Source organism: Pelophylax lessonae (assembly GCF_965119305.1).
Source record: "Pelophylax lessonae genome assembly, chromosome: 1".
Classification (NCBI taxonomy): Eukaryota; Metazoa; Chordata; class Amphibia; order Anura; family Ranidae; genus Pelophylax; species Pelophylax lessonae.
Genome location: NC_138768.1, coordinates 853,178,731 through 853,191,615, shown reverse-complemented (window position 1 = coordinate 853,191,615; position 12,885 = coordinate 853,178,731).

The window sequence follows — 12,885 nt, the reverse complement described above, 5'->3', positions numbered from 1 at the left end:
GCTCAATCAGTGAGAGAACAGAAGATGTTGCCATTCCATAATTACTGTATTTTTCATCTAATTTTGTTCCTTTTCCAGTATATATCACTGATTTCCAAATGTAGCCGATTGATGATTCGCACATCATGTAAGATTTTATGCCAAATCGTGCCCTCTTTGATGCAATTTATTGCACCCAGCTGAGCCTTCCCTTGTAGGCCATTAGACTTTCATCTATGCTGATGTCTCTTTCTGGCACATAGCTCCGTTGGAAATTCAGAACAATCATTTGATATACTTCCCAATTTTTTTTTAGTTTTGGTGCAGGATGAGTAGTTTCATCAATATTCTTCATTATTTTCAAATTGCAGATATTTCATTATGAGGGAAAATTGGTATTCTGACATGACCATGCCAAAGAATGGAGTGGCGAATAATGAATTGGTTGTCCAATACCACTTCTGCAGGGTTTTTACCGGTTGGTCTCGGTAAAAATATCAATATCAATATCAACTTTTATACCAGGTGCTTCTGTAAATGGGAATCTTGGGGGCGCTGCCTGATCGGTACCGCAGTCAATAGCGCACCAAGTCTGCTCATCGCTGAGCTCAGTCACAGAATCGTCGCTGTCATCGTCACTTTCCGTACCGGATGACAAATTCTTGCACGAATCGCTATTGCTCAGTTCTTCAAGTAACTCTGTTTCGCTGCCACTGTTTTCCAGGTCGTCTAAAAGTGCTTTTGCGCAAAAAGAGCGCTTTTTGGATGCCATGGTCGTTCTCAATTGTCCAGGCACAAATAACTGGAAAATCACAGGCAGGACACTGGGAAAGTCAGCAGGTGCATTTCTGAGGTAAATGACTTGATACAATGTAATCCATTAGGATCACAGCTTTGTGTCAAGTCATTTATTTTATTTACACTTTTGAATTTGCTGCTGGTTCCAAGCCCCCCCCCCCCCCCCACGTCGCGATGCTCGCAGGGGAGCGAACCGGAAGGCAAGTGCCGGCTTCTGGGAGCACAGAACCGGGAGAGACTGTGAAGATGGCCGGAGGACGGAGGGGGATCGCGCGCGGGGGGGGGGGGATGCAGGGAAGGTGAGTGTGCTTCTGGGGTAATCCCGAGTGTGGCTCGGGGTTACCGCTTTTGGTACACTGTATTAACCCCGAGCCACACTCGGGAATACCGCTAGGGGGGATGACTGACAATTGCATGGTCGTGTGATGCTGTACCCAAATAAAATCGATGTCTTTTTTTCCCCACAAATACAGCTCTTTTTGTGGCATTTGATCACCTCTGCGATTTTTATTTTTTGCGCTATAAACAAAAAAAGAGCGACAATTCTGAAAATAAAAAAAAAAACTATATTTTTCACTTTCTGCTATAAAAAATTCCCAATTAAAAAAATATTAAAAATCTAATTTTTTCATCATTTAAGGCCAATATGTATTCTGCTACATATTTTTGGTAAAAAAAAAAGAAAAAAAAACAATAAGTGTATATTGATTGGTTTGTACAAAAGTTATCGCGTCCACAATCTAGGTGAAAGATTTATGTAACTTTTATTTATTTATTTTTTTTTTTTACTAGTAATAGGGGCGATCAGCAATTTTTAGCGGGACTGCAACATTGCTGCGGACAGATCGGACACCTAACTGACACTTTTGGGGGGACCAGTGACATTACTACAGTAATCAGTGCTAAAAATATGCATTGTTACTGTACTAATGACACTGGCAGGGAAGGGATTAACACCAGGGGCGATCAAAGGCTTATATGTGTGCCATGGGGATGCTTTCCAACTGTGTGGGGGATGGGCTCACTAGATGAACACAGAGACCTGTGTTCCTAAAGAGGAGGAACACAGGATCCCTGTGTTCATCACCGACAGAACAGCGGTCTGCAGTATTTATATCGGCAGACCGCCGTTCTGTCTCCATGGGGGAGAGATCCCGGGTGCCCGGCAGACATCGCGGCCACCGGACCCAATGATTGGCTCCCCCTTTAGCCAACCAATGCATGTGCGTGCCTCCGGCGGCACGTGCGCGCCCACGCTAATTGCTACATGAAGCGACGTACATGTACTTCGTTTCACGTAACAGAGTCGACCTGCCTCCGTATAACTAGGGAGGCTGGTCAGCAAGTGATTAAGCAACCCCCGGGGGGGGGGGGGGGCAGTGGCGGACAGAAAAGCCTGACGCGCTATGGTTCATGAGGTCAAGAAGAGTCAGACACACGACTAAACAACAACAAAGTATGGTACAGTACAAGCTGGTCCCTGTAGATGCATGCATAAAAAAACGTTCATCAAATAGGCTAGGCATGAGCTGATGGTTCAGTCTAAACCTAGGTTTGAACTGAACCTTGGCTGTTTAGGCATTGGGACAAACGCCTGAACTTTTGCCCATTCAGCAGAAGCAAAACATTATATACTGAAGCTTTAATACATGACAGCTTCATCTGTCAATGGTTCCAAAGGAAGCAGCAGGTGCTGGCACCCGTTGTGTCCCTAGTGACTGTTGCTGTCACCAGTATATTACTTACAAAGACATTTGATTACCTGCACAAGACCCCTCTAAAGGTACCCCCAATATCTATTTTTTTAAAAAGAAGCCACAAGGGGAATATTAGTTGCCTACAATTTACTTTTATTTTTTTTGTAAATGTCAGTGCTTTAAAAAAAAAATAAAAATAACTGCACCCAGACAAAAAGATTTTATTGGTTTATTTATTTTATTATTTTTATTTATTTATTTATTATTTTTTGTACTGGTAAATCCAGATTTGATTTGACAGATGTGGCCCCCATTGATTTCAATAGGATTCGGTTTCAGAATCCAAACTTCTATGAAGTTCACCAAACCCTGCTCGACCTGAACCCAGGGCATTTAATTTCATCCCTATTATTGACAGGTTTACAATAATTATCAAAAAGTTAAGGACAGGATACAAATATAGCAGAAAACCCCCTTTTACTTTTTGAAGGCACTTCAAGAATCTCCGACATTGACTTGAAATGAAGCGGATCATTGAGAAAATATTTAAAGCGGAGCTGAATGTGCACTCCCGCGGGTTAGCGCAGGGCAGCCAATGAACTCACATCCAGAAAACATTCTTTTGTTTTTCCTAGGAGTTAATGGAGAGAGATAAGGCCTGGCCACTGAGACCTTTTCTTTCCGCATTATTATTTGTCATAACATCGAGCACGTGGATGGAGCGAGGAACGGAATTAGAGATTATTGACATGTTCCAGACCCCCCTCACAATAAGAATCATTTTTAATATTATCTTTATAAATATTGCAGAAAAAGATAAATAATAGAAGGTCAAATTTCCCTTTCCCTGGGACTTTATAAACACTGGGTTTATGTCGACTTAGGATGCATTAGCGCACGCTCTCTCTCTCTCTGCTGCTGTGTCTCCTGGTAGCCTGCGGCTTGAATTCCATCTGTTTGCCAAGAGTCTCATTGCTGAGATTCTAAAAGTATATCACTGGTGGGTCTATTGCTTTAAAGAAAAAACGGTTCATAGTTTTAAAGGATAAGTACATTTTACTGTACCTTGGGTACGTAATCTAGAGAGGGAAATTAGGCAAGTTTGCCAATACTTACCTAGTTGCTCCCACTGTCCCCTAAGAGTTTTGCTGAAAATGTTGACAATCTTGTCAGTTCAAATTACCTGTCCTCCAGTACATAGATTTGCACAAAAAAAAATAATCAATGACACCGGGTAGATAAACATTCACTAACCCCCCCCAACTTGCATCCACTTGTGAGGATGCGCAATAAGCAAGAGTGTGACGTACCTGGTTAGAGGCTGCAATGATGAGAGGGCTTCACCTGTGGCTCTGGTCCGAACACCCCTGCAGATGGTGACAGGGAGAGCAAGGCAAATATTGGCATGGGTGCAGAATGTCCAGCTCTTGGAGGTGATCAGTAGGATAGCTCTCTAGCCTGGATATGGAAGTCCCAGAGGGATCACGGAACGATGCTGTAAAGGTCAGGACACCCCCAGTAGGAAGAGATGATGCAGGATCTGACCTACAGGGGAGGACTAGAGAGTGGCGGTGTCAAGTGCAAAGCCGAGGTCACACACAGGTGAGCAATAGGATGGAGATGAGAGAGTCGAGGTCTGGAGCCCAGCCAAGGTCGTACACAAGTGTGTAGACAAGTGTTAGATTGGGTTCCACTTTACATACCTCTTAAAACTGGGAGAGGGCTAGGAGACTAGGCAGGACCTAGAAAGGAGGTGGATCTGTTGTGCTCCCACTCCCCCCCCCCACCCCCTTGGGGGAGGGCAGGGTGCCCTGGGGTTCCCAATCCTAGTTCCAGGAGAGAAAAGAGAGAGCCATGGAGCTGGCTTACCCCTCTGTTTTCCCATCCTTGGTCAGGAAGAGCATAGGTCCATCTAACTGCAGGGACAAGTCAGCAAACCAGAAGTGCCTGGGTCCAAGAGTCTGTTACACGACTGAACTGTGTCAATCTATTGGAGCAATGATTGATTAAGGCTTTCAGCAAAGAAACGTTAACCACATCCAGCCTCATGGTGCCTTTATTTGGTAAGAATGATGCTCTGAAGAGAGTGAGCATGAGTTCTACTGGTGTCCCCTGGCTGTCAGGCCTGGAGAAGGTGCCCAGTGTTTGGAACCCCTGGGAGTGATGGGGATGAAGCACACAGTCGGGGGGGGGGGGGTTGGGGTGGACCAGAGGTCAGTCTCAAAAAAGACTCTATAGGGAACTATTACATTCTCCATAAGGTCCTCACAATGACTGTACTTCTTTATTGCCTTTAATGATCCTATGATCCTGTGACAATGCTGTTCTTTTAATTTCCTTGCACGTGATTGGGTATTCTTTGCAAAGTGAAGCTTTACCTCATTATTTGCATTATTTGCCTGGTCAGGTACCATCATTGGCTGGTGGGCCTCGGTTACAGTTCCATATTAGATCCTCCAACCAGGGGTCACTCAGTTGGCTTATGCTGCCACATCCACTGTATTCAAATGGTATGCGGAGGGTATTCAATGTATCAATAATGAATTAATTTATTATACATGATATCTCTACTTGAAAAAGCGCAAAAGAAGACCTAAACGAGTTGAGAAGGGCGAAAGAGAAGGGGGGGGGGGGGGAGAAGGAAAGGGTGAGAGAGCCGAGGGCAGGTGGGAAAAGCCTTAAAAAAATGCTGCATTAGAGCGTGAACGCGCAAACCACCACTACTGTAACCAGAATCACTGCCCAAAACTAGACTTAAAAGTTAGGAAGAGCCAAACCATCCCCTATGAGGTGGAAGAGGCAGGGTAGATTTTGCCAGTCAAGGAAGGGTGCCATTCCAAAAAAAAGGAACTCCTCACACATTAGTCTATTTCCTGAAAGAAGGAACCTGGAACCCAAACCGGGCAGTTCCTAAAAATGTAATTAAACTTAAGCAGAAGCTTCATCTTAAGAAAGTTTAATGCACCCTAAAAGATTAAGCAGGAGCCTACACCAAGAGGCACACCGTTCCCAGAGCAGTGAGAGCAGGGGGAGCAAATTACGGGCTGAGAAGTTGGACGAGTCACGAGTGATCTGCATTTCTAGATACCTAAACTCATCTACCCATCTCAAAGGGGAAGGCTAGGCCAGTGATTGAGCCTATGGGAGTTATTTACTAAACTGGAGAGTGCAAAATCTGGTGCATCTCTTCATAGAAACCAATCAGCTTCCAGGTTTTACTGTCAAAGCCTAATTGAACAAGCTGAAGTTAGAAGCTGATTGGCTCAGAGCACAGCTGCACCAGATTTTAAGTGCACCAACCTTAGTAAATCTCCCCCTGAGTGTCTAGGGGAAACAGAACAGATTTAGCCCAGTTAATGTGCCTTCCAGAATATGTCTCATATGTATTAAACAGCTCCAAGACTGAGGTATGTATTCTTAAATAAAAAAATAAAAAAAACACCTTTGCTCTCAGCCTCAGCCAAGTCTCCAAAATCATTTTTTTTTTTGCTGCTGAGATGTGGCTTCCTGTTAGAGAGAGGCTAAATTCCTTCTCCCTGATTCTATTATATGTATAAATGTAGCCACCCTCTTCTGCTCTCTCCTGAGATGGACTATGCGATGTGTAGTGTGCATAGAGCAGTGCACGTGACCAGTGGCAGCTGGTGTATACAGGGCGCAGGGGCGCTGCCCCCCCCATCCATGCGTCCGGCCCCTAATCTGCATGCAGGGCGCCGGACACACGGAGCTTAATGGGTTTTTTTTTTTTTAATCACCTGATTAGAGCCAGAGGCTCTAATAGGGTGATGCAAAGGGTTGTCCCGGGGCGCAGAGCAGTGCGCCCAGAGCCCACCCATTGTGTGACAATAGCAAATGAAAATTCGCTATTGTCACACCAATCCTCCTCCTGGCCAATCAGGAGGCCGGTCTAATATCGGCTTCCTGATTGGCCGCATGGCAAACCCCATGCCATTGGCAGAGGAGGAGACGGGAGCGAGAGGACCAGAGAAGACGCGCCGCCGGAGTTAGGAGAAGCCACCCGCCGGGAGTCCGGGACTGAAGAGAAGAGAAGCCGTCGCCGCCGGGCTGCTCCAGGTGAGTGCACTAGTCTCGGGGGGTTCCCACACTGCATTGAAGGGGGCACGCACGCTGAACTCTGCATTTTGGGGGCACGGCACAATGTTCATTGCATTGAAGGGGGCACGCACGCTGAACTCTGCATTGAAGGGGGCATGTACGCTGGTCTCTGCATTGAAAGGGGGAATGTACGCTGGTCACTGCATTGAAGGGGGCATGTACGCTGGTCTCTGCATTGAAAGGGGGAATGTACGCTGGTCACTGCATTGAAGGGGGCATGTACGCTGGTCACTGCATTGAAAGGGGGAATGTACGCTGGTCACTGCATTGAAGGGGGCATGTACGCTGGTCTCTGTATTGAAAGGGGGCATGTACACTGGTCACTGCATTGAAGGGGGCAAGTACGCTAGTCTCTGCATTGGAAGGGGGCATGTACGCTGGTCTCTGCATTGAAAGGGGGCACGCTGCTCACTGTGCATTGAAAGGGGGCACGCTGGTCTCTCTGCATTGAAAGGGGCACGCTGGTCACTGTGCATTGAAAGGGGGCACGCTGGTCACTGTGCATTGAAAGGGGGCACGCTGGTCTCTCTGCATTGAAAGGGGGCACGCTGGTCTCTCTGCTTTGAAAGGGGGCACACTATACCTTAATTACTGAAGGCCCCTTTCACACTTTTGTGACCTAAAAGTCAGGCAATTTTTTACAGCGTTTTTTGCCGCAAAGCAATGCCTATTACATTTTTCTGTTTGCAGACCCCTACCCCCCACCACCCCAAAAAAAAAATTTGAGCACCAGCCGCCACTGCACGTGACCACAACTAATGTGCACTGTTTGTTCCAAACAAATGGAAGTGAAGGGGGAAAGGAGAGGTTCAGGAACTCTTGGAGGATGCTACAAAGGAAGCAGCAAACACAGTAAGAAACACTTTCATGAGCAATAGATTACAGTGCCATTAGGTAGAGGATGTGCATGGATTTTTTCTAAAGAACATTGAGAGCCACATTTATTGCATCTGGCTTAAAATACCCTGTGCTTGGCTGCTTGTTCCATTAACCACTTGCCTACAGGGCACTCTTCCCCCCTTCTTGCCCAGGCCAATTTTCAGCTTTGAATGACAACTGCGCGGTCATGTAACACTGTACCAAAAAATAATTTTTTTACATTTTTTTCACACAAATAGAGCTTTCTTTTGGTGGTATTTAATCACCTCTGGGTTTTTTATTTTCTTGCTAAATAAACTAAAATAGACTGAAAATTTTGAAAAAAAAAAACTTTTTCATAGTTTGTTATGATGGGCACTGATGAGGCGGCACCGATGAAGCGGCATTGATGAGGCAGCACTGATGAGGCGGCACTGATGAGACAGCACTGATGAGGCAACACTGATGAGGGTGCACTGATGAGGCAGCACTGATGAGGGTGAACTGATGAGGCGGCATTGATGAGGCAGCACTGGTGAGACAGCACTGATGAGGCGGCACTGATGAGGCAACACTGATGAGGGTGCACTGATGAGGCGGCATTGGTGAGGCAGCACTGATGAGGCGGCACTGATAAGGCAACACTGATGAGGTGGCACTGATGTGCATTGATGAGCACTGATGGGCACTGATGAGGCCGCACTGATGAGGGTGCACTGATGGGCACCGATGAGGCAACACTGATGAGGCGGCATTGATGCGGCGGCACTGATGAGGGTGCACTGATGAGGTGGCACTGATGAGGTGGCATTGATGAGGCAGCACTGATGAGGTGGCACTGATGTGCATTGATGAGCACTGATGGGCACTGATAGGCACTGATAGGCACTGATGAGGTGTCACTAGTGGGCACCCATGAGGCTGCACTGATAGGCTGCACTGATGGGCACTAATGGGTGACACTGATAGGTGGCACTGATAAGCACTGATAGGCACTGATGAGAAGGCACTGATGGGCACTGATTGTCAGCACTGGCGGGCACTGTTGGGACTGCACTGATAATTAGGACACTTTTCCGGTCCCTTTTACACAAGCCGGTTATTGTCTCTCCTCTGCTGTCAGAGTGAGGAAAGGAATGCCGATAACCGGCTGCTGTTTACATCATCATCATCAGCTGTGATCGGACAGAGCTGATCACGTGGTAAAGAGTCGCTAATTGTCTCTTTACTTCAATCTGTGATCAGCAGTCCCCGGAGGACACCGCGATTACAGTGTGCACAGCCAACTGACGTCATATGACGGTCTCCCCGAATTGGCCAGCAGCGCTATAGCCGTCATTCGACTATAGCGCAGTCGGCAAGTGCTTAATGGATCAGAACCTGGGATTAAATCGCCAGACCAATCCCGACTGTGCGCTACTCTAGCATACCATTCCCAGCGCACATGTTCCTGCAGAAATAGCTGTGTATGTAGAGGGCTGGAACCGAAGACAATCAGAGAGAAAGAATGTCACCAGCACACTACGGATCCTCAAACTGGGTTCAAAGCTTTAATCAGCAATCACCTCGTTACAGCAGAAGAAACGTTTCGGTGCCTCGCAGGACCCCTTTATTAGGCATGCTTTGGACCCATTTTGGAGAGTCGTGGTCTGCTGGTGACATTCTTTTCCTCTGAGTGCCGATCTGAGCCCGTTCAAAATGAGAATTGCATAGGAATATGATTTGAATCCTGTGCGATTTTTAGGCAATTCATAGTGTGAAGCAGGGCTTCATCTGGATGAGTCAGGTTATCAGAATATCTGGATGATATTGAGATTTGTTTTAATGATAAACGCAGTTCCTCCGATGAATACAGATGTCACTTTTTTTTTTTTTCTTTTTAAATTGAATGCAGAACAGCCAACTAGCCATGTGAGCACATCAAAGGACTTGTGATAATAAACAGCAATTACAGTAGAAAAAGCGAGTCTTTTTTCCTCTAATTTATTTTTCCTTTTTTTTTTTTTTTTAAACAAAGTTACTTTTCTGTGCCATGCATATCCACCGAAGAATGTTGACTTCTGTTAAAAAAAATATACATAAAAAAAAAAATATATATATATATATATATACATGAATTTGATAACTAATTGCAGCATTTTAAAATAAAAAATGTTTTAACAAAAGTTACATGTTGACTCCTGTAAAAAAATATCTATCTATCTATCTATCTATCTATCTATCTATCTATCTATCTATCTATCTATCTATCTATCTATCTATCTATCTATCTATCTATCTATCTATCTATCTATATCTATATCTATATAGATATAGATACAGTATCTCACAAAAGTGAGTACACCCCTCACACTTTTGTAAATATTTTATTATATCTTTTCATGTGGCAACACTGAAGAAATGACATTTTGCTACAATGTAAAGTAGTGAGTGTACAGCTTGTATAACAGTGTAAATTTGCTGTCCCCTCAACACACAGCCATTAATGTCTAAACCACTGGCAACAAAAGTGAGTACACCCCTAAGTGAAAATGTCCAAATTGGGCCCAAAGTGTCAATATTTTGTGGCCGCCATTATTTTCCAGCACTGCCTTAACCCTCTTGGGCATGGAGTTCACCAGAGATTCACAGGTTACCACTGGAGTCCTCTTCCACTCCTCCATGATGACATCACACAGCTGGGGGATGTTAGAGACCTTGCGCTCCTCCACCTTATATTTGAGGATGCCCCACAGATGCTCAATAGGGTTTAGGTCTGGAGACATGCTTGGCCAGTCCATCACCTTTACCCTCAGCTTCTTTAGCAAGGCAGTGGTCGTCTTGGAGGTGTGTTTGGGGTCATTATCATGTTGGAATACTGCCCTGCGGCCCAGTCTCTGAAGGGAGGGGATCATGCTCTGCTTCAGTATGTCACAGTACATGTTGGCATTCATGGTTCCCTCAATGAACTGTAACTCCCCAGTGCCGGCAGCATTCATGCAGCCCCAGACCATGACACTCCCACCACCATGCTTGACTGTAGGCAAGACACACTTGTCTTTGTACTCCTCACCTGGTTGCCGCCACACACGCTTGACACCATCTGAACCAAATAAGTTTATCTCGGTCTCATCAGACCACAGGACATGGTTCCAGTAATCCATGTCCTTAGGCTGCTTGTCTTCAGCAAACTGTTTGCGGGCTTTCTTGTGCATCATCTTTAGAAGAGGCTTCCATCTGGGATGACAGCCATGCAGACCAATTTGATGCAGTGTGCGGCGTATAGTCTGAGCACTGACAGGCTGACCCCCCACCCCACCACCACCCCTTCAACCTATGCAGCAATGCTGGCAGCACTCATACGTCTATTTTCCAAAGACAACCTCTGGATATGACGCTGAGCAGGTGCACTCAACTTCTTTGATTGACCATGGTGAGGCCTGTTCTGAGTGGAACCTGTTCTGTTAAAACGCTGTATGGTCTTGGCCACCGTGCTGCTCCTCAGTTTCAGGGTCTTGGCAATCTTCTTATAGCCTAGGCCATCTTTATTAGAGCAACAATTCTTTTTTTTTCAGATCCTCAGAGAGTTCTTTGCCATGAGGTGCCATGTTGTACTTCCAGTGACCAGTATGAGAGAGTGAGAGCGATAACACCAAATTGAACACACCTGCTCCCCATTCACACCTGAGACCTTGTAACACTAACGAGTCACATGACACCGGGGAGGGAAAATGGATAATTGGGCCCAATTTGGACATTTTAACTTAGGGGTGTACTCACTTTTGTTGCCAGCAGTTTAGACATTAATGGCTGTGTGTTGAGTTATTTTGAGGGGACAGCAAATTTACACTGTTATACAAGCTGTACACTCACTACTTTACATTGTAGCAAAGTGTCATTTCTTCAGTGCGGTCACATGAAAAGATATAATAAAATATTTACAAAAATGTGAGGGGTGTACTCACTTTTGTGAGATACTGTATCTATCTCTCTCTCTCTATATATATATATACACACACATACATACTATATTTTCAAAAGTATTGGGACGCCTGCCTTTACACACACATGAACTTTAATGGCATCCCAGTCTTAGTCCGTAGGGTTCAATATTGAGTTGGCCCACCCTTTGCAGCTATAACAGCTTCAACTCTTCTGGGAAGGCTGTCCACAAGGTTTAGGAGTGTGTCTATGGGAATGTTTGACCACTCTTCCGAAAGCGCATTTGTGATGTCAGGCACTGATGTTGGACAAGAAGGCCTGGATCGCAGTCTCTACTTTAATTAATACCAAAGGTGTTCTATCGGGTTGAGGTCAGGACTCTGTGCAGGCCAGTCAAGTTCCTTCACTCCATACTCGCTCATCCATGACTTTATGGACCTTGATTTATGCAATGGTGCGCAGTCATGTTGGAATAGGGAGGGGCCATCCCCAAACTGTTCCAACAAAGTTGGGAGCATGACATTGTCCAAAATGTCTTGTTATGCTGACATCCTAAGAGTTCCCTTCACTGGAACTAAGGGGCCAAGCCCAACCACTGAAAAACAACCCCACACCATAATCCCCCCCTCCACTAAATGATTTTGACGAACTTTGTACACTTCTGCAAACGTATGAATTGAATAACTAATTGCAGCATTTTTTTTTTTTTTTTTTAACAAAGTTACTTTTCTCTGCCGTATATATATCCACGGAACAAAGTTGACTTCTGTAAAAAAAGAACATGAGAGAATTTGATAACTAATTGTAGCATTTTTTTTTTAACAGTTACTTTTCTCAGTCATATATATATATATATCTATATATATATATATATATATATATATATATATATATATATATATATCTATATATATATAGATATATATAAATATATATCTATATATATATACACACGTATACACGTATATACACATATGTGTATATATATATATATATATATATATATATATATATAATATGTATATATATATACGTGTATATATGTGTGTTTAAAAACTAATTGCAGCATTTTTTTTTTAACAAAGTACTTTTCCCTGCCAAACATTTCCATGGAAAAATGTTGCCTCCTGTAAAAAAAAAAAATATATATATATATATATATATATATATAGGAACTTAATAACTGATTGTAGCTTTTTTTTTTTTTTAACAGTTACTTTTCTCCAACATACATATCCATGAAAGCATGTTGACTTCTTTAAACTTAGTGTTTAATAACTAATTGCAGCATTAAAAAAAAAAAATAAAAAAATTCAACAGTTACTTTTCTTTGCATTTTTTTTTTTTTTTTTTTAAACAAAGTACTTTTCTCTGCCAAACATTTCCATAAAAAAATGTTGCCTCCTGTAAAAAAAAAATATATATATATATATATATATATATATATATACACATAGGAATTTAATAACTGATTGTGACTTTTTATTTATTTTTTTTGTTAAAACAAAGCTACTTT